The following is a 20514-nucleotide window of genomic DNA, read 5'->3' as shown; positions in this document are numbered from 1 at the left end:
GTTTGGCTAAGCCACTGTGGTTGGAGTCTGTCCTACGAAGCCGACTGCAATCCTGTTCCAAACACTCAGCAGACTGCCTGCCAGCAGTAATACCTGACTAAAGGTTACCTTTTATTTTTCTATAAAGTATCCCAGTTATGAATCAGCTGTCATAACACTAAGCACTAAGAGAGGCTCACCATTATTATTGTGGAATTCAGTTAACAGTAAATAACACATAAAATCCTCCATTATCAACTTGGGCTGGAAAACATTCTCATTATTCAGAGACACTGGCTGTAATAACGTTTGTTAAAATAAAATTTGCCCTCCTACTGCATTTTTTTATTGCTACTAGGTCATATTCAACTAGCTCTCTGAGGAAATGATTTTATTGATAAATCTAGTAATTGAATGAAGAGGAAGGGAATAGGACATTTAAATACTCTAACATTTATTTTTTCTCAAAATTACATTTTATTTGGTGAAAAGAAATATTCCTTTCCAAGAGATATGGTCTGTACTTTTATTTAAAAATAGAGCACATTCGTTTCTTTGGAACTCAACAATGCTTTCTAAGTAAGACTGCTAGTAGAGGTAGGGAGAGTACACTATTGTTGATTTAGCTGAGAGGAAATCTGAAATACATAAAATCCCTAGGAGATGTCTCAAGATTTCCCCAAGTGTCCATTATGACCATGTATATAGTTTGCCCTCATATCTCTGCCTCCTCAAGCTCCCCTACTTGGGCTGAAACATGGATCTGTCTCTACCACCAGAAAAGCTGTTTCTAGATTCAGTCTGGGAAATACAACTTTACCATAACACCAGGGAGAAATAAGAAAATCTGCCAGATGTCTCCACAATCCACTAATTACATTGTGCTCCTCTTTTCTCCTTGTTTTTTTTCTTTTTTCCTTCTCTCTATTTTTAAACTTTGTTGTTCAAATAGAGGAGAGCAACAGGATAGGTTGGGTTATCCTGTAATAGTAACACCAAATCTCACTGGCTGAAAAATGCCAAAATTTGTTTCTTGTTTATTCTATTCACCCTTAATGGGTCAGCAGGGACCTTCTCCTCATGATAGCCATTGAGCCCAAGCTGAGAGAACTGCCACCATCTTGAATGTTGCCTATCACCATGTCAAAAGGAGACTGCACGGGCACTTTCAAATATGCATCATTTTTGCTCACAATTCATTAGCTAGACCCAGTTTCGGGGCCCCATACAGTCAAAAGTGGACCATGAAGTTCAGCCCTACCACATGCTGGAAGCGGGGTGGCGGGGGAGGGGGGCAGCGCTAGTAACAGGAGAGAGTTCGCATTACGGAGAGGACCACCTACCTATAGCTGTGAGTCATATCACTCATGTTATCTAATTCTCATAACAAACCTTGATATTGTTTAGCTTTAATTTTCAGATGAGAAGTCCGGGGCTTAGACAGGTCAAGTAATTTATCCAAGAATCCCATCTAACGTGTACACTTGATTTCAGTTTCATCTGATTCCAAAGTCAGGGCTTTTTCCATTATTTCCCTAAGCCTCCCGGTATCACATGCTCAGTGGCTTACAACCTCCCAGCCTTGGGGGGTCGGGTGGGATAGGGGAACAGAGAGTGAAGAAAAGGTTTATTGTTAAGAGAGAATTCTCTCCACAAAACCAAATGGTGCAAACTTCTGAGGCCTCATTAGTACAATGAGGTGACCAACTGAACTAACTTCACTTGAAACTAAACCTGACACAACCAGAAGCAACATCGACTAAAATGAGATTATGGAGAAGGAGATACTAGGAATGCCAAGTTGATCATACAGACATTGCCACAAAACTGAGAGGCAGCATTATGCTATTTCTGGTTCTCAAAAATGATCCTTCACATGATCACTTCAGAATGCCTTCTAGTACCCAGGGTGATACCCAATTGTTTTCTTTTTTCTTAAGATTTTATTTATTTATTTGACAGACAGATCACAAGTAGGCAGAGAGGCAGACAGTGGGGAGAAGGGGAAGCAGGCTCCCCGCTGAGCAGAGAGCCCAATGCGGGGTTTGATCCCAGGACCCTAAGAACACGACCTGAGCTGAAAGCAGAGGCTTAACCCACTGAGCCATCCAGGCACCCCAACCCAGTTGTTTTCAAGAGCTCTATTTGCTACTACAGAAATCTCACCTTTAATCCCTAGAGAGTGCAGGTAATTTTGTTAAGTTTGTTTAAAGCATTATAGACACATTTTTGTTACTGCTCCAAATATACTGATTTGGGGAGGGATTCACATTTTGAAGTGAGCTCTGCACTCAAGCACTGCCAGAGAAGCTGATCTAACCTAGACGTCTCAGGTAGAGGATGGTTGCGTAGCCCTGACCTGCTTCTTCGAGGGATGTAATTGTCAGCAAAAGGAGGATGATCCTTTAAGCTTTTAAAATAATTTTTACATTGTGTCTCATTTCTACTGCACAGCTAACTGTAAGACCTTAAGTATTCTACCCAGATTGAAGCTGTTGATGTAACAGAGCTCGATTTTGACTTTTCAAAGTATATTCTAAAAAAAATTACAAACATGAAGGAATAGAATTCCTTGTTAGGAAGACCTTACTCAAAAAGACTCATGATAAAACATGATCTGTAAAAAGCGGTCTGTACACGTATGCAGCCTTTTGGCTCTAGGGCTGTTAAGTAGCCAGTATGTACCAGTTTCAATACACCATGGATGTGCTTGGCTGAGTCACTATCCCACCTCGCCTCTCTGTGGGTCTATTTTAGCAGCACTTGTATTTGAGTCATAGATTATGGATGATTTTTCCCTCTGTTTTTTAATTTTTCTTTAGTGTTACTTTTCTGCTTAAAAAATTTTTTTAACCTATATCCTAATAGATTTTTTTTAAATGGGAAACACTGTGAAGATAGCGTATCAAAGACTCAAATAGTACTCTTAAAATAATCAGTAAGGCATGAAAGTTAAAACTCAATTTTAAGAAGAATGTCCTAAAGTTGAGGGTCAACCCCTCCTTAGAACAGCCAAAATTTAAGTCACCTGAATAAATAGAGAGACGAGAAGGAAAGGGCATTCTGAACTCTGCAACCTCTCATATTTAAAAGAAGAAACAGAAGAGGTAATTCCAATTGACCCTTTGTGCCTTATGGGTTTTGCATCTCTGGGAAGGTTAAGATGACAGCCCATTCTAAACACATGTCCATTTACATTACCAGCCTTTTCTATGGGTGACTTAAGTGCATATTTGAAACATTCCAACAGAGAAACAAAAAAGACATCAAAGGACCAGATAAATCCATGCAAGCATGGGGATTTGAGAGCCAGTTTATTCGGACTTTATCTCACTCTTATTTACCCACCACAATCCAAATGAGACCATAACACAGTCAGTACCCTAAAAGACCTGCTTTCTGTAGTCAAAACAGTATAGATCTCCACTATCTTCCGGGAAACTCATAGTGGATGCTTTGACTATGTTAGCAAAGGGGACTAGCAGAGGATATGGGGATGGTTATTTTACTAACATATTTTAAGTGTGTCGAATAGGTGTCGAGTTCCTGTCTGAATGCCAATTAAGCCTGGATACTAAAAATGAATGAGAACAGGTTGAGAGCAGTTTTTATACGACTTGGGTGGTTAGCTGGAATAGCCAGCTGATTGAAATGTGCTGAGCACTCCAACTTGGGTTGATGATGTAATTCAAGTTGAACAATTACTTTAACTTCAGATAGTCAGGCTAGGTCTAGATTCCTTTGAAATGGCCAGCCCAACATTCTCTTTTTAATGACTTTTCCCCTTCTTCTCTTACACTCCTTGCTCCCTTGATGGTGTCATTACACATGGAAAATTGCAGATGTTTAGTTTATACGAGAGGAAAGATGAATATTCACTTTTTAAAAAATCTGGTACATGAATAAAGTCCCTGTAACAGTACATCTGATGCTTACTCGATAAAGAACTCTGGGACCCTTAACTTTAGTAAGAGCTAAAGAATGTTTTTAAGTGGAGAGGAAGAAATGATGGGAATATTTGCTGCAGGATACAGACATCAGTCCCCTGGTTCCATTAGCTCAACAGGAATTAAATGTAACTATGACCAGGGGAAGTCATTAAGTCATTGTTTTGTTTTGTTTAAGAAGTCCTTGCTTTGCAACCTGGCTGGACTGATTTGTTGGGTTTGTCCAAGGAGTACAGAGATACAATAATTGGGTAGAACACAAGAAATAACATAAACAAAAGACAAAACATAACATAGACAAAAAACATAACATAAACAAAAAACAAAATACTGAAGTTCAAATGGGTACAACCCAGGAAGGCTATGGAGTGTTGAGAAAGAAGCAGATGTTAAATACTTACTTAACTTCTTCAGCTGGTGTCTTAACTAGGGGCATTACCATTAATCAAAACTGCAAGTTTAAGTACTGGTTCTCGAAGGAAAAAAATCAGAAAGGGGCTCTTTGTCCTTTGTTAACACAAACACAAACATTTGTACAACACAGATAAATGCATTTCTGTGGTTTTCTCCTTTGCAAGTTAGGGATGACTGGGTAATATTCAGGCAGAAAAACATAATAATGATTGACGACTGGCAAAGTCTTTTATTTTATATCACTATGAGCAGATATTTTTAATATATTTTTGGCCTGTTTTTCTATACATGTAGTCACTTCTGCTAGTCATTGGAAGAGTTTCTTAGACAACTTTTGAAATATGTATGATTCTTTATAGGTCCCACAAATGATGAGCTACTACTTTTCCTTAGAGTTTGCCTTCTTCAACTTAAATTTTTTTTTTTTAATTTAAAAATTACAAATGTTGGGTGCCTGGGTGGCTCAGTTGGTTGAGCGACTGCCTTCAGCTCAGGTCAAGATCCCGAAGGCCTGGGATCGACCCCACGTCGGGCTCCCAGCTCCATGGGGAGTCTGTTTCTCCCTCTGACCTTCTCCCCTTTCATGCTCTCTCTCATTCTCTCTCTCAAATAAATAAAGAAAATCTTTAAAAAGAAAATTACAGATGTTGGGGAACCTGGGTGGCTCAGTGGGTTGAGCCTCTGCCTTCGGCTCAGGTCATGATTTCGGGGTCCTGGGACCAAGCCCCGCATCGGGCTTTCTGTTCGGCAGGGAGCCTGCTTCCCTCTCTCTCTCTCTGCCTGCCTCTCTGCCTCCTTATGATATCTTTCTGTCAAATAAATAAATAATTAAAAATCTTTAAAATTATAAATGTTAACTGTAAAAATGTAAACAATGAAGAAGAATAGAGAAAAATTTTTAAGTAGTGCTCTCCCTTACCTTTCTCTTCATACTCATTTTAGTTATCTACTATTGCATAACAAATTGCCCCCAAAACTTAAAGGCCTAAAGCACTATAGATGTACTAAAGTACATCTATTAATGTACCAGTTTCTGTGGATCAGAAATCCAGAATGGCTCAGCTGGGTGGTTCTTGGCTCAGAACCATCTGGGTGGTTCTTTTCTCACAAATTGCTGTGAGGATGCCAACAGGAATGGTAGTCATCTGAAGGCTTGACTGGGGTTGAAGAGTCCACTACCAAGGTAGGATCTACTCACACAACTGACTAGTTAGGGCTGCTTGTTGGCAGGCCTCAGTTCTTTAACATGTGGACCTCACCTTCAAGCTTCTAGTTTCCACAAGGTAAGAGCTAGCTGTGTCAAGGGTGAATGGTCCAAAAGGCAGAATAAGGAGGCATCCAAATGTCTTTTATAACCTCATCTCTGGAATCACACACACACACACATTCCAGCCACACTCAAGGGGATAGAAATTGGGCCCCACATTTGCAAAGAGGAATACGGAAGTACTTGTGGACATAGTTTAAAACTACCACAGTGCTCTTAATCTTTAAAGGTAATCACTACTAATATATTGGTCTATAACTTTCTAGATGATTTTCTATGTATGTATAAGTATATATAATGTACACATGAATTTTTATATATAAGATATATGTTAGATTATGATTCTATTATATTAGATTATGTATTTATTTTTATTTTTATTTTTATTTTTTTTAAGATTTTATTTATTTATTTGACAGACAGAGATCACAAGTAGGCAGAGAGGCAGGCAGAGAGAGAGAGGAGGAAGCAGGCTCCCTGATGAGCAGAGAGCCCGATGTGGGGCTCGAACCCAGGACCCTGGGATCATGACCTGAGCTGAAGACAGAGGCTTTAACCCACTGAGCCACCCAGGCACCCTTAGATTATGTATTTATAGTTGTTTTACAAAACCCAGAAAATGCTATGAATATTATTTACAAATTTTTATTCATTAATTTATAAAAGACATCATTTATCCTCATGCCACAGAGTTTCATCTTTTAAAGAGCTGCATAGCATTTCATTGGCTATTTATATCATTTATTTAAGCATTTCCCTAAAGATGTACCTCTGGGTTGTCTTCAGTTTTTTGTTACTGTGAATAATTTTGCAGTGGACATCCTGGTACATAAAACCTTTCCTGCTTATTTAAGTATTTCTGTATGAGATATTCTTATAAATGAAATTGCTGTATCAGAATATTTCTGCTTTTACAATTTTGATAAGTACCATCCAATTGCTCTCTAAAAAAGTATAACATTTGTTTAGTCATTATATTAGTTAGGGTAGGCTAAATAGAGCTAAAAACTGTCCATGGTTTCAAGATAGTAAGTTCACTTCTCTCTACTGTAATCGTTCAAAGCAGATTTTTCTGTTGGTAGTGGTAGGACTGGAGTGATGGGAGGTTTTTGCCCACATGGCTCTTATCTACATGGTTCTCCAAGGATACATGATTATAGTGTGTCTGCCATTTTTTGTGATATTCCAAGGTGACTTTGGTTGTCGCCATCATCATTCTAAGAAATGAGGAGGGAGGGGAGAACATAAAGGGATAAGTCTAGAAATTTTTATTGGCCTGGCCTAGATGTGACATTCATTGCTTCCCCTGGCATTTCACTGAAGAGAACTGCAGAGGATACTGGGAAATATAGTAAGGTTGGCAAGTATATGCCCAGCTAACATCTCTGCCACAGGAATTTTAAAATATTTAAAATTGGCATGTCCCAGATGTCAGGTAATCAAAGTGACTGCTAATTAAAAACAATTAGAAGAACCAAGCAGTAGCTATTGGCTCAATATTAACCCTACTACTGCCATAAAAAACTTAGAATAAAAATCCCAATAATATTTTTCATGGACTCGAGAGTGTATTTTGTTTTGCAATTTAAATGTTAAGCTTATCCAAAAGAGCAACTTTTGAAAAGGAAAAATAATGAGGATGTTCTTGTGTTTTTAGATATCAAAGCATAATATGAGTACAGTAATTAAAATAATGAAGTACATAGGAATAGATCAATGAGAATTTATAAAGCTATAAATTCTGCCAAACTCTCAAGTGTATTAATCATCATTTTCTTAGAGACCATCCTCTCTAAGACTGCTATCCTCCTGCTTCCCTGTGGAATGATTTCTTTCTAGGTCTCTTGCATCCCTGAGGTTTTTCTTTGGGGCCCCCCCTTTCCATTTTTATTAAGATTTTATTTATTTATCCGGGATAGAGAGAGAATGTACACAAATGGGGCGGGGGTAGGGGCAGAGGCAGAAGCAGACTCCTGGCTTGGCACAGAGCCCGACGACGTGGGGCTCTTATCTCTTATCTCTTTGAGATCACGACCTGAGCCGAAGTTAGATGTTCAACTCAGTGAGTCACGGAGGTACCCCTGTGACTTTTTTTTTTTTTTAAGATTTTATTTATTTATTTGACAGAGATCACAAGCAGGCAGAGAGGCAGGCAGAGAGAGAGGAGCAAGCAGGCCCCCCGCTGAGCAGAGAGCCCGACGCGGGGCTCGATCCCAGGACTCCGAGACCACGACCCGAGCTGAAGGCAGCGGCCTAACCCACTGAGCCACCCAGGCGCCCCACCCCTGTGACTTTTGTTTCCTTTGTTCAATGCTATCTTTTTTCATGGTTTACACAATCATTTTGCTGGAGCCCAACCATTGATGGCTTCCTGAGAGAGGGGAAGGTAAATCTTCCAAGGCCTTGTATGACTAAAAATACTTTTATTCTTCCTTCAAGCTTGATTGACAGTTTAGCTGGGTATTAATTGATAACCCCCCCCCCCCCCCAGAATTGTCTTCTGGCATCCAGTGTTGCTATTAAGATGTCTAGTGTTATCTCCTACCTATCCCTTTATGGGTCACCTTTTTTTTTCTTTCTTAAAGCTTTTAGACTCTTCTCTTTTTCCTTGATGTTCTTGGCCTATGTCCAGACATGCTCTGGCTTTTTGTCTGTTGTTTGTCTCATTTGTTTCACTGAGCACTCAATGGGACCTTAGCCTCTGAAGATTGACATCATCCAGTTGGAGGGATGCTCATCCATTATTTCTTTGCTAATTTCCTCTACTCCATTTTTTTCTGTTCACTCTTTTTTAAAATCCCTCTTTCCTGTTAATCAGATGATAGATTCCTAGATTGATCCTCTAACTTTCTTGTTTTCTCTCTGTTACTTTTCCACCAGTACTTTGGAAAGAAGGTTTTCATCTTGTCATCCAGTAAGATATATTATTAATTGCCTATAGGCTCGGGCTTTCTTGATCATCATCCTCTTAGCTTGATTATCTGCCCCAAACTTTTTTGTTTGTTTGTTTGGTTTGGTTTTTAGGATTTTGTTTATTTGAGTAGTTTGTAGTCATCTCTGAGAGGCAAGCAAGGAAGAAAAAATTCTTTCTTTAGAGTCTGAGGTATTGAGGCCGAAGTGTGCTCATGGCAGGGTCAAAGACACAGCTGGTAGGGAAGACAGCTCTAAAGCTGCCCGAGGCTGTGTCCCAGGCAACAGCAGCCCCAACTCTGCCCCATATAGCCATGCACAGAGAATTGTGTCCTAGCTTGGGAGGGGACAAGGCAGACCCCTACCCGATCTTCCCCACACTCTCTTAGCTGTGCCATTCCTAGGCCCTGGAAAACCCGCCACCTGATTACAGCCGAGATGGTGGCTCCTGTGCACACTCACATAGACACACTCACCCACCATGCACACGGCTCCATAATAGGCAGCCCAGGCAGAGGCACACAGCTGTCCCCATGGGCACATTGCACACCTACACTACCCTATATGGAGCTCAGGTCCTAGCAGAAACACCTGTGTCCTTGCCCATCATGGGCACAGTGGCATGGTAGGGGGGTTGGGGGGGTGGTCACTGGGTAGGCAGGTAGTCATGGCCACTGTGGCAGCTTCACCAGTTGGCCTTCACTGCTTTGATATCATTCACAAGGCTCTGGGCCAAAGAGATACCAAAGATCTGGAGGAGGGTGATGGCCGCAAAGACTCCAGCCACAGCATTCAGGTTGTCCTGCAGCCACTTGTCGAACTGGTCCACGTAGCAGCCTTTGGTGTGGATGGAGCTCTGCTGCTCCAGCTCCAGTTTGAGCCTGGAGTCTGAGCCACATTGGGTGCTGAGGACATCTCTGCAGGGTCTCTGATGCAGCAGGAGGACACCGTGCAGTGCTCCCAGCTAGAGTTCAAGTCAGTGCAGTTGAAATAAATATTGAGGTTCCAGTCATTAGGCCCCCTGGCTCCACAGCAAGATGGCTATTCCCGAGCAAAGTCAATAAGGTTCTGGAACTCAATGTTGTCCCGAAAGGCCTTGACATTTTTGTTGAGGAAGAAACTGAGCAGGTCTCAAATTGTGTTCTCAAACACAAAGGCCAAGATCCCTGATGCCAGCTCCAGGAAGACAATGAGACCCAAGAACACGGAGAAAAACTTGAGCAGAAAGGTGATCCCAGAGAGCCTGGATGCAGCAGGCAAAGCCTAGTACCAACATGGTGCCTCTGATCCTAGAGCTGCCCGGTGGGGTGGAGGCCTCCCGGACCTTCCAGCACCGAGCGGCTGGAGAGAACACCCTTCTCACCCCAGGCCCTGGAGCCAGCACCCAAAAGACAATGTTGAAGCCAAAGGGGGAGTATTTCCTCTGGCAGCCCATCTCTGGTTGCTGGGAGGGCTGCTGCTGGCCCCAGAGCCACTGAGAGTGGCCTCCTGCCCGCCCGGGGAAGCAGGGTAGGGGCTGCACCGGCCCCTCACAGTCCCACATGGGCCAGAGCCCCTAGAAGCCTAGCCGGGCTGGGATGGGGAGGGGTTTCCTGCCACACAGAGCACCGAGGGGTGGGGGCCACCAGCCCAACAGGGGCCACCAGAGATAGAGGCTGCCCTGAGCCCACACAGCGACAGGAGTGCTGCTCCCCCATCATTATGGAAACCTGGTCCCCATGAAATCTTTGCTTCCAGTGCTCCTGCCAGCGTCATTCAAGTAACTCACCTTCTGTTGGTGTCAACAGATACATATTTTCTGTTCACGGTCAAGCTGACTCTGACCCTACTCCCTAGACTCGCTCTCCCTCCTTATGGCGCCTGTGCACAACTGGCTCATCTCTGGCGTCTTGTAGCTTTTCCTCTTGTAACAACAATTTCCCTGTAGTTTTCACCAAACGCTCCCGAGATAATCTAATTCTCCCTATAATTATCATCATTCCCGTCTGGGCAGCTCGTTCCTGCCGCCGCTCCATCTACCTCTGCCCTATAGCTTGGCTGCCCTTGAGTCAGGTGGCATCTTCTGGCAAGATCAACTGTGGGCTGGGAGTGGCGGTGGGTGGGGAGATAACATCAAACACTCCCGCCTGAGGAACCCCACGGGGTCATTTTCTGCCAAGAGTCTTCGGGTATGGTAGGTATTCAGAGGTATGGCCAGCCCTTTACAGTGACTTTAGATAAAATACTCAAACCTTAGGAGCCTCGATGGCCTCGTTGAAAAGTAAAAGAAAGTAGATATCGCCCATCTATTTCATAGGATTGTTCTGAAAATGAAATAAGCTGTTGTAAGTGATAAAGCACTGCTCCATGTAAGCAGCTGGCGAAATGCCTGGCGTATAATAGATGCCCCGTCCACAGTTGTAACTGGATGCCGTAAAGTGCCCGGGACCAAAACGGGCTCTTTGGGGCCACTGCTGAGAACCACATCGCTAAGTGCCACATTGCTTTTAGTCCAGGGCCCTCCCAGGTGCTGGGGCTACCTGCGGGGCCCATTGACAAGGCCTGTCAGAGAGCCCCCAGGTCTGCCCTCATTCCTGCCCAGAAGGCCTGGGGGGAACAAGCTGGGGGTTTTGTGGGGGTGGTTTGGGGGGAACTTCAGAGTTCTTAAGGAGAGCCTGTGCCCTCTTCTTGCCCACCTGGGAAGAGGAGCGAAGATGCTCTCTCGAGGCACAAGGGAGGGAAGCCTCATGAGTGTGTGTGCACGTGTGCTCAACCACACAGCCCTCCTGCCTCCCTGAATCAGGGATGAGTGAGGGTCTCCAGTGTGAAGCCACCAGCGCCAGGACTAACAGAGGACCCGCGGACACCCTGTGCGAAGAAAAGGGGCGGGAGAAGGATGAGCGAGCCGAGAAAGAACAGACGGTCTTTTATAAAAAAAGCTTCCCCGAAAGCTAAAACTTTTAATTAAAAAGACTAATTTTTCCTTCTTAAAATCCCCTTTTTATAGTAAAATACAGCACAGAAAAAAACATAAAATGTGCCGCTTAATGAGTTATCGAGGCACTATCTGTGTAACCATCACTGAGGTCAGTAAATTGAACATTGCCAGCCCCTCAACTGTGTCTACTTGGGTCTCTCCAAAATCCCCACAAATGTAACCATAACTTTGTCCTTTTTTTTTTTTTTTAAAGATTTTATTATTTGACAGAGAGAGGGAGAGAGAGTGAGCGAGCATAAGCAGGGGGAGAGGCAAGCAGAGGGAGATCCCAGGACCCTGGGATGATGACCTGAGCGAAAGGCAGACACTTAAACAACTGAGCCATCCAGGCGACCCTTGATCTTTATCACAATTTTTTTTATTACTTTTTTCATATAAATATGCACTGTAAAGCACTGTGCTTTCGTATTGCTTGTTTGGGGACTTAATGTAAGTGGAAACATACAGTATGCATATACATCAGTTTGTCTATCTAGCTACAGTTGAGAGCAGTTGGTTTGTTTCCAGTGCGAGGCTGTCATGAACATACTGGCACGACCGTCCTTGCACGTGGTCCTGGTGTGCGTATGTATAATCTCACGGTGGCGTACAGCCAGGAGTGGAAATGCGGGATGGTAGGGTACTGGAATCCTCCACTCGACTACAGCTGTTTTCAAAGTGGACCTTCACTGTACATTTGGGGAGCAGTTCTCCTTGTTCCACATCAAAGCTGATAATTCTTCACTCCGCGATAATGTACTTCTAGAGAAAAAAGGCCTTTAGGGGCGCCTGGGTGGCTCAGTGGTTTAAGCCTCTGCCTTCAGCTTAGGTCATGATCTCAGGGTCCTGGGATCAAGCCCTGCATCAAGCTCTCTGCTCAGCAGGGAGCCTGCTTCCCACCCCCCATCTCTGCTTGCCTCTCTGCCAGTTGCGATCTCTGTCTGTCAAATAAATAAATAAATGAATGAATAAATAAATAAATAAATATTTTTAAAGACCTTTTTTAAAAAATGAAAAAATAATGGCAGAATGAACAGGTAACTCTTTTTGAGTGACTTTACATGGCAAAACAAAGATGTAGTAGTTCCACTTAGACCTATTTTCATCCCTTGAAAAATCTCCTGGACCATGCCATCTCAAATGCTGACAACCACTGTTCCATATAACATGCTATCAATTGTTCCTATTTACCTTTTTTTTTTTTAAGGTTTTATTTATTTATTTGACAGACAGAGATCACAAGTAGGCAGAGAGGCAGTCAGAGAGAGAGGGGGGAGGCAGGCTCCCTGCTGAGCAGAGAGCCCGATGCAGGGCTCAATCCCAGGACCCTGGGATCAGGCTTAACCCACTGAGCCACCCAGGTGCCCCATGTTCCTATTTATCTTTTTTAACATCAAAAACCACATGACACATCGAGCATTCAGCCTCCAAGGTGACCGACCCAGTGAACCTCCACTCTTGGTATTTATGCCTTTGCATAGACGTCGCACCCTGAATAAGGGCTGGTTTTGTGACCATTTGAAGTGTCAGCATATGAATCCACAGGGTAGGTAAGGAAAGACACTGCCACTTCAACATTGCTCTTCTGGATTGATCAGTGTGGAGGAAGTCAACTACCATGATGTGAAGTTGCTCAAGGAGCCCTACAGACAGGCCCACATAGAAAAAGAACCCACTTACTAATGCCAACTTGCTAAACAAGTGAGTGAACCAACTTGAACGAGGCATTCAGCCTTTGGTGATTTCAGACTAGCCTCTGAGTTTTTCAGCTTGACCCCAGAAATCATAAGGCAACAAGCTGTCCACCTGTGCCCTGTCTGAATCCCTGACCCATAGAAGCCACGAGATAGTAGATAATGACTGCTGTTTCAAGCTACCACATTTGGGGATGATTTGTTACACAGCAAGAGACAACTAACGACATACATAACCGCCTAGGAAGTATCCTTGCCAAAAATTTGAACCTGAATTTGAACATGCCTATATGTTTAATGACAGATTTAGAAGAAAGAGAAGGACAGGGGAATGTGTTAAACAAGTACACCACAGAGATGCAATTAGCAAAATCCAGAATATAGGAAATTCTACAGCGCAAATTACCCCAGTTCTTCAACTGGTAGATTGTCAGGTGGGGGGGAGATGAGGAGAGAAACCTAATATTGAAAGAAACTAAGAAGGTATGACAGATTGCATTATTCTCAATACATGCGGCCCTCCTTTTTGGGAGAATTATGCTTCTTTTTTTCACATGACCTCAACTTTGGCCACATGATTTTCTTTGATCAATGAAATGTGAGCAGATGTGATATTTGCTACTTCTGAGCAGAAATTTTAAAAGTCAAGCACCTGGGTGGCTCAGTCGTTGAGCATCTGTCTGCGGCTCAGGTCAGATCCCAGGGTCCTAAGATCGAGCCCCACATCAGGCTCCCTGCTCAGCAGGAAGCCTCCTTCTTCCTCTCCATCTCTGCTGGCTTGTGTTCCCTCTCTCACTGTCTCTCTGTCAAATTAATAAATAAGAGCTTAAAAAAAAAAGAAATTTTAAAAGTCATTGTGTGTTAACCATTTCTCATTCCATCTGCCAGGAAGTGGGTGTATCCCAAACAGGGACTGTTTCTTCAGCCCGTGGCCAGGAGTGAAGGGTACGTGAAGCTGATTCACAACGGAGATTCACGTGAGCAGGAAATAACCCTAAGTTGCTATAAACTGCTTTGATTTTGGAGCTGCCTGCTACCATAGCATAACCTTAGGTAGTCTGCCTCCTGTAAGAAATGTTTCAATCAAATGAAACAGATACACCTTATTAGGATCTCACTTTATGGAACCATTGTAGAACTTTATTACTATAATTTGGAAATTTCCCATAATAAAAATTTTTTTAAAAAATAGTCTAGGGGTGCCTGGGTGGCTCAGTCATGAAGTGTCTGCCTTTGGCTCAGGTCATGGTCCCAGGGTCCTGGGATTGAGCCGCGCTTCGGGCTCCTGCTCAGTGGGGATCTGCTTCTCCCTCTCCCTCTGCTGTTGCCCCCGCTAATACGCATGAAGGCTCGCTCTCTCTTCTCTCTCTCACTCCATCTGTCTCAAATAAATAAATAAAATTAAAAAAAAAAATAGTCTATTCCCTTGAGACCCAGAGTTGTCCCTGCCTCTCAAAGAGGTGCAGAAAATATGGGAGCTGGGGGATGGAGCCAAACAATTAAGTTTAATGAGTTAGTATAGGAAGGAGGGGTCTGAATAAGGCCCCACGAAGGAGACATCAAAACTAATCATCTCCATGGCGCCTGGGTGGCTCAGTTGGTTAAGCTTCTGCCTTTGGCTCAGGTCATGACCCTGGGGCCCTGGGATGGAGGCCCGCATCGGGCTTCCTGATCAGCGGGGAGTCTCCTTCTTCCTCTGCCTCTGCCCCTCCCCACTGCTTATATGTGCTCTCTCTCTCTCTCTCAGATAAAGAAATAAAATCTTAAAAAAAAAAAAAAACCACACACACAACAACTGATCATTTCCAGTAGGAAATATTTTTCTTCAGGAGCATTTTAACAATTCATATCAGGGCAAGATTCAGAGCACTGGAGCGGTATGGGGAGCTCTGGAAGTAGTAGCTTCCACCTCAAGGGTGAAAGGGAAAGGTGTGGCTTAAGTAGAACCATTATCTCTTCTCTGCCTAGTAGCTAAAATCAAATGCAGTATCTGCTTTCACCAATTAGAGCATCTGATGTGTTCTCTGTCTGTGTACTGGGCATTAAGTTACTGCCTGGAATTAGGAGATGGGTTGGGAGTTTGCTCTCTCCACTCCCCGCCTCAGCCTGGAATTGCATTACTTCTAGGAATGATGCATTCCTTTGAGTTAATGACAGATGGTTTTCTATTGTTCCACTTGTTTCCTACAAAGTGCTCTACTTCACTCTTCATGAGGCTCCAGACTGCATTTCCGCCTTTTGCACAGCAAAGATAGAATTTCCTCTAAGTGGAATAGACCCAGTCACTGAGCCCGGCCACCTTGCCAGTACCACATCCAAGAGAAATGTTGTAGAAGAGGGCCACTTGGGTAAGGGGAGGCCTGAGCTGAGAGAAAGAAAAAGTGGCTGAGCTTGAGGCAGACCCCATGTCTTCAAGAGACTATGTGGTAGGACATGTGCTCCCAGGGAGGGTGAGGCGGGCAGCTATGCTGGGGAAGAAAATCTGTTAGCATTAGAAAAGCAGCAGCATGGGGTGCCTCAGTGGGTTAAAGCCTCTGCCTTAAGCTCAGGTCATGATCCAGAGTCCTGGGATCGAGCCCCACATTGGGCTCTCTGCTCAGCAGGGAGCCTGCTTCTCTCTCTCTCTCTGCCTGCTTCTCTGACTACTTTGTGATCTCTGTCAAATAAATAAATAAAATATTTAAAAAAAAAAAAAAAAAACGGCAGCAGCAACCTTGGCTCTAGCACCCCCTGCCCTCTCCTGCCTCAAGGAGCAAGTGAAGAGATCCCGCCTCTCATTCCATCCCCCAAACCTCGGGTGGTCATCTCTAGGACAGAAGAAGAAGATGGGTGGGTGAAGGCAGACACATCTCCCACCCCCACCCCCACTCCCTCTAGATAGACGTTTAACTTTTGTGTTGTTTTGTTCTTGAGATGGAAGTGGAGAAATAAGGAGAACCGAACATTAGAAATAGGACTGGGGAGTTCCAGAATTGGGAGGGAATGTCAGTCAGGTATGAAAGGAGCCCACGGCCCAGGGATTCCACTAGAGGAGGCTGGGAGCGGTTAAACAGCTTCGTGCTTACGTCCTAGTGAATCGTTGTGCCTCCATAAGCATAGAGTCCCTTCATTCCCCCTGACAACACAATAACAAGAAATAAAACCAAAAAAACTTGGGTTTGGGTTTTTACCGATACACCAACTACTTCATTTATTTATTTATTTATTTTTAAGTAATCTCTACACCCAACGTGGGGCTGGAACTCACAACCCCAAGATCAAGAACCGTAAGCTCTAGGGACTGAGCCAGCCAGGTGCCTCATACCACCCACTTCGCACTAGACAAACCCTGTCCTTGGCAATTGCCCTTCTTAATCTTTCCTGCCTTCTGCCTTCTCTCTCTTATCCTGCAGAAAAGCTATGCCCCCTGCTGCCCTCTGTGCAATTAACTAGAGCCAAACTTATGTACCATCAAGGACACTAAAAATAAATATCTATATTTTCTTTTAATATTTTGCCTACTGTGACCCACTTTTAGCTCAATTTCAAAAGCAAGGGAGTGAGGTGTGTCCTAAATAAACAGGGCATTGAACTCTGTTCTACTGTTTTGGCTGCATAGCTTTTTACGAAAGTTGTTTTCTACAGACAGTAAGAGCTTAAAAGACCTTCTGTGTCAATATATTGATATTTAAGCTTCATCAAAAATCTATTTCCTTGGGGACCGTTTCCCACTGAGAATCCTGGTATTGAAGAGCTCTGGTTACGATCAGCTCTAAAGAACCTGAGTCACATGTAGAATCACTTACAACCCACCCACGTGTCTGAAAACACATTTTTCAGCAATTAAAAAGTCAAGAGCTGTGAAGATTTCTTGCAAAGAGAGTATTTCATCAGCTGGTGTTATTTTAATTATTTGCCTTTAATGAAGAATCTACAAATGTCTTAAAAAAAAATCAGACTTAATAGGTAGACTGTCACTTAAAAAATATCAAGTCGCGGTCTGAAGGTTTCACCGGCATTGGGCGATTATTGTCATAATTTAAATACTTCAGTTTAGACAGCAAGATATATGTGAGTGCTTTAAAAGTTAATTTTAATATTCACCCTAGGAGTTGTTAATGACTACTTTAAAGTGCTCTAATGGGGAATACAAACTCCAGGGGGTGGTTTGTGAGCACTGATGGGCTCTAATCAGAACTTGGCCTTGGGATCTGGGGCTATTACAGCTCGTTGAACAATTCATTTCTGAATCTACACTAGAGGATTTATTCTTTAGCATAAGAGACGCTAGAAAGAACTTTTTATTAGTGAAATGCGTGGTTTTTGCGGTGCAGTGTAGAGAGCAGGAATCTCACCTTTAAAGGAAAGGGGCGTTAAGTTTGGGCTGAGTCCTGAACAGGGCTGTCAGTTTGGGTGTTCATTTAGTCCTGTGCCTGCTACTTCACGCAGGATTCTGTCACCTGAGTCAGTGAGAAGTGTGGCCAGGTCCTGCTTTAAGAGAACGTGGCATGGTTCAGGCATATATTTCAGTACAAGGTTCTGGTTGGGAGCCTTGAGTTCAGGGAGCTAACAAGGACTCTTGTGTTTGTTTGCCAGTGTTTGGGTGTGGAATTTGGTCAGACACTGACTTTCATGGACCTCACTGTCCAGTGACCCTATGGAGGGCGAGATGCCCCAGACTCTGGATGCAAATTAGCAGAGGCCCCACCAAGACACTGATAACGGTGTACCATCAAACTGACTTAAGCCAGTGAACCAACAAATAATTACCATGAGATGTAATGACAAAGAAAAAAAAGAGGACCAAATAGAAAAAAGAAAATGGGGGCGCCTGGGTGGCCACTGCCTTCGGCTCAGGTCATGATCTCAGGGTCCTGGGATCAAGTCCCGCATCGGGCTCTCTGCTCAGCGGGGAGCCTGCTTCCCTCTCTCTCTGCCTGCCTCTCCATCTACTTGTGATTTCTCTCTGTCAAATAAATAAATAAATCTTTAAAAAAAAAAAAAAAGAAAAGAAAAAAAAAAGAAAAAAGAAAATGTACTTACAATGACAAAGATTCAGGGAGATTCATAGAGAAAAATGAGGTTTTTGTCTGCATAACGATAATAATGTAAATGAAGTATATAAGGCTTCCTATATGTCCGAAACTCTCTCTTACCATAAACATATACATGTATTCACTTAATACCTGCCCCAGCTCCATGAAGAAACACTATTATCATATTTTTTTTTAAAAGAGTTGTTTATTTTAGGGAAAGAGAGAGAGAGAGAGAGCAAGTGGGTGGGTGGGGGGGGCTAAGTGCTGAGCCCGATGCGGGGCTCTATCCCAAAACCCTGAGATCATGACCTGAGCCAAACCCAAGAGTCAGCCACTCAACGGACTGTGCCACCCAGGAGCCCCTGATTATCATATACTTAACTGTGTTTCAGGAAACAGGAGCACAAAGTGCAACTTGTCCTAGATCCTACAATGTGAGTAAGTGGACAAGCAGTGATTTGAACCCAGGTGGTCTGACTCCAGAATCCAGGCTCTCATTGTTTGAGAAACCAGAGTCTTCTTCCTGAAACACAGCCATCGCTAAGTGACTAGAAGCCACAGGAGTTTATAGAGTTAAAGAAAACTGGACTTGCTCTAAGGGCCCAAGGGGAAAACTAAGGAATTCTGCAGTTTTCCTTGGCTTGAGAAAAGGCCCTTGCCAACAAGAGAGCTTTCTGTCAGGCATCATTTGGGCAGCAAGGCTTCTGCGATGAATTAAAATAAAGACCTGTCACTTGGTCGATGATGTGTATAACAGTTCTCCTAGACGCAACAAAGCTGCCGAGTATTAGAAGACTTTGAAGAAAAAGGCAGGCAGCAGACAAGCTGTTTTTCTCTCTTCCACATTTCACTTCTTCCTTTTCCATTTCTCTATATCATTCCATACCAGATCAACTGTTCACACATGTGAGGTTATTGATGTAAGTCACAGCAAACATCCCTGCATGAAAGCATATTTTTCTCTGTCCCTTTCAATCCCTCAGCCAGGGCAAGAGTTGGTTAATTTTTTTTTTAAGATTTTATTTATTTATTTAAGAAGGAGAGAGTATGAGAGAGATCACGAGCAGCAGGGAAGGGTAGAGGGAGAAGCACATGCCCCACTGAGCAGGGAGCCCAATGTGGAACTTGAGCCCAGGATCCTGTGATCACGACCTGAGCCTAAGCAGATGCTTAACCTACTGAGCCACCCAGGCTCCCAAGAGTTGGATAATTTGATCACCGGCACAGTTTTTTAACGAACTCTTGACCTGCATCTACAAATCTGATCTTGAGCCTTGCTTTTGCAAGATCCTCCATGGACAGTTCTTCAAGGGGACAGAAACCACCAGCCCACAGCTGGCATTCTACAGATCCTTTACCATTTACTTGCTTTAATTCCTGCAGCATAATTTTACCCACCTCTCAAAGAAGTGAGTGTTTGGAGGGCCACTCAGGGCCTTTTTCTATTTCCCTGTCCTTGAGGGGATATGGTGTGCCTCTCTTCTTATCCTCTTTTTTCAGCCTATTTCTGTGTATACTCATGATCCTGGCAAACCACTCACTCGGCCACATCACAGGACTACAGGAAGTTCACCGTGAGCTCAGCAGACTTAACATCACGGCTCTGGCGGCTGCCAAATCCACAAACATTTCAAGGTTCTAGGACTTAGGGTTCTTATAACTGTTACTTGGTAAGTTCCAAATACTTTTTTTTTTAATCCCCAATATTTGCATATACCAGATCAATTTTATATAAAAATATAATAAGTAATTAATGTATTCATCACATTTGAATTGAGACCAGGAATTGAACCCAATGCTAGAAACTCAAGAGGAATAAGATATGGATCCTGCTCATTTGTTGGGACTCGTTTTGCTTATAGGTAGTAGGAATCCAACTTAAAGTAGCTTCAACAAAAAATGAAATGTGTTGCTTCCTGTAACTGAAAAGTCCGAGCATGAATTTTAGGCATGGATGGATCAAGGGAGCTTCTCTTTTCACCTCTGCTCATCTTTGACTCTCTTTCTGTGCTGGCCTCATTTTCTTAAAGATACCCTCCCCCCAATATAACCTGAACCAATGGCTTTAAGAAGCTTCAACTTAAGTCATTCTTAGGGATCAAAATAGCAGGGGAATAGAGACCTCTCTCAGATCCATTTGGCAAAAATCAAGGAAGATTCTGACTGGCTGCAGTTGATGGCGTGCCCATTTGATTGCCCACTGTGGCCAGGAGAATGGAATATTCAATTAGGCCATGCTTAGGTTCGCTGCTTCCCTCCCCCCAGATGAGGAAGGTTCAACTCCAGTTGTACAACATGAAATGCATTTCCCACACAGAGAAAGGGGTGAAGG

The 20514-nt window shown here is 43.3% G+C and overlaps 1 non-coding gene and 1 pseudogene across 1 annotated transcript; one reads left to right on the top strand and one right to left on the bottom strand.

Moving 5' to 3' along the window:
• Positions 1-9202: 9202 nt before the first annotated feature.
• Positions 9203-10060, bottom strand: LOC132014467 (tetraspanin-17-like; annotated as a pseudogene).
• A 5058-nt stretch (positions 10061-15118) lies between these two features.
• LOC132014832 (U2 spliceosomal RNA) lies at positions 15119-15310 on the top strand. The gene has a single exon (XR_009403464.1). It is a non-coding gene; the product is annotated as a U2 spliceosomal RNA (small nuclear RNA).
• Positions 15311-20514: the final 5204 nt, after the last annotated feature.

The sequence above is a fragment of the Mustela nigripes genome, chromosome 3 (assembly GCF_022355385.1).
Source record: "Mustela nigripes isolate SB6536 chromosome 3, MUSNIG.SB6536, whole genome shotgun sequence".
Taxonomy (NCBI): domain Eukaryota; kingdom Metazoa; phylum Chordata; class Mammalia; order Carnivora; family Mustelidae; genus Mustela; species Mustela nigripes.
This window is presented reverse-complemented; position numbering and strand designations above follow the sequence as displayed.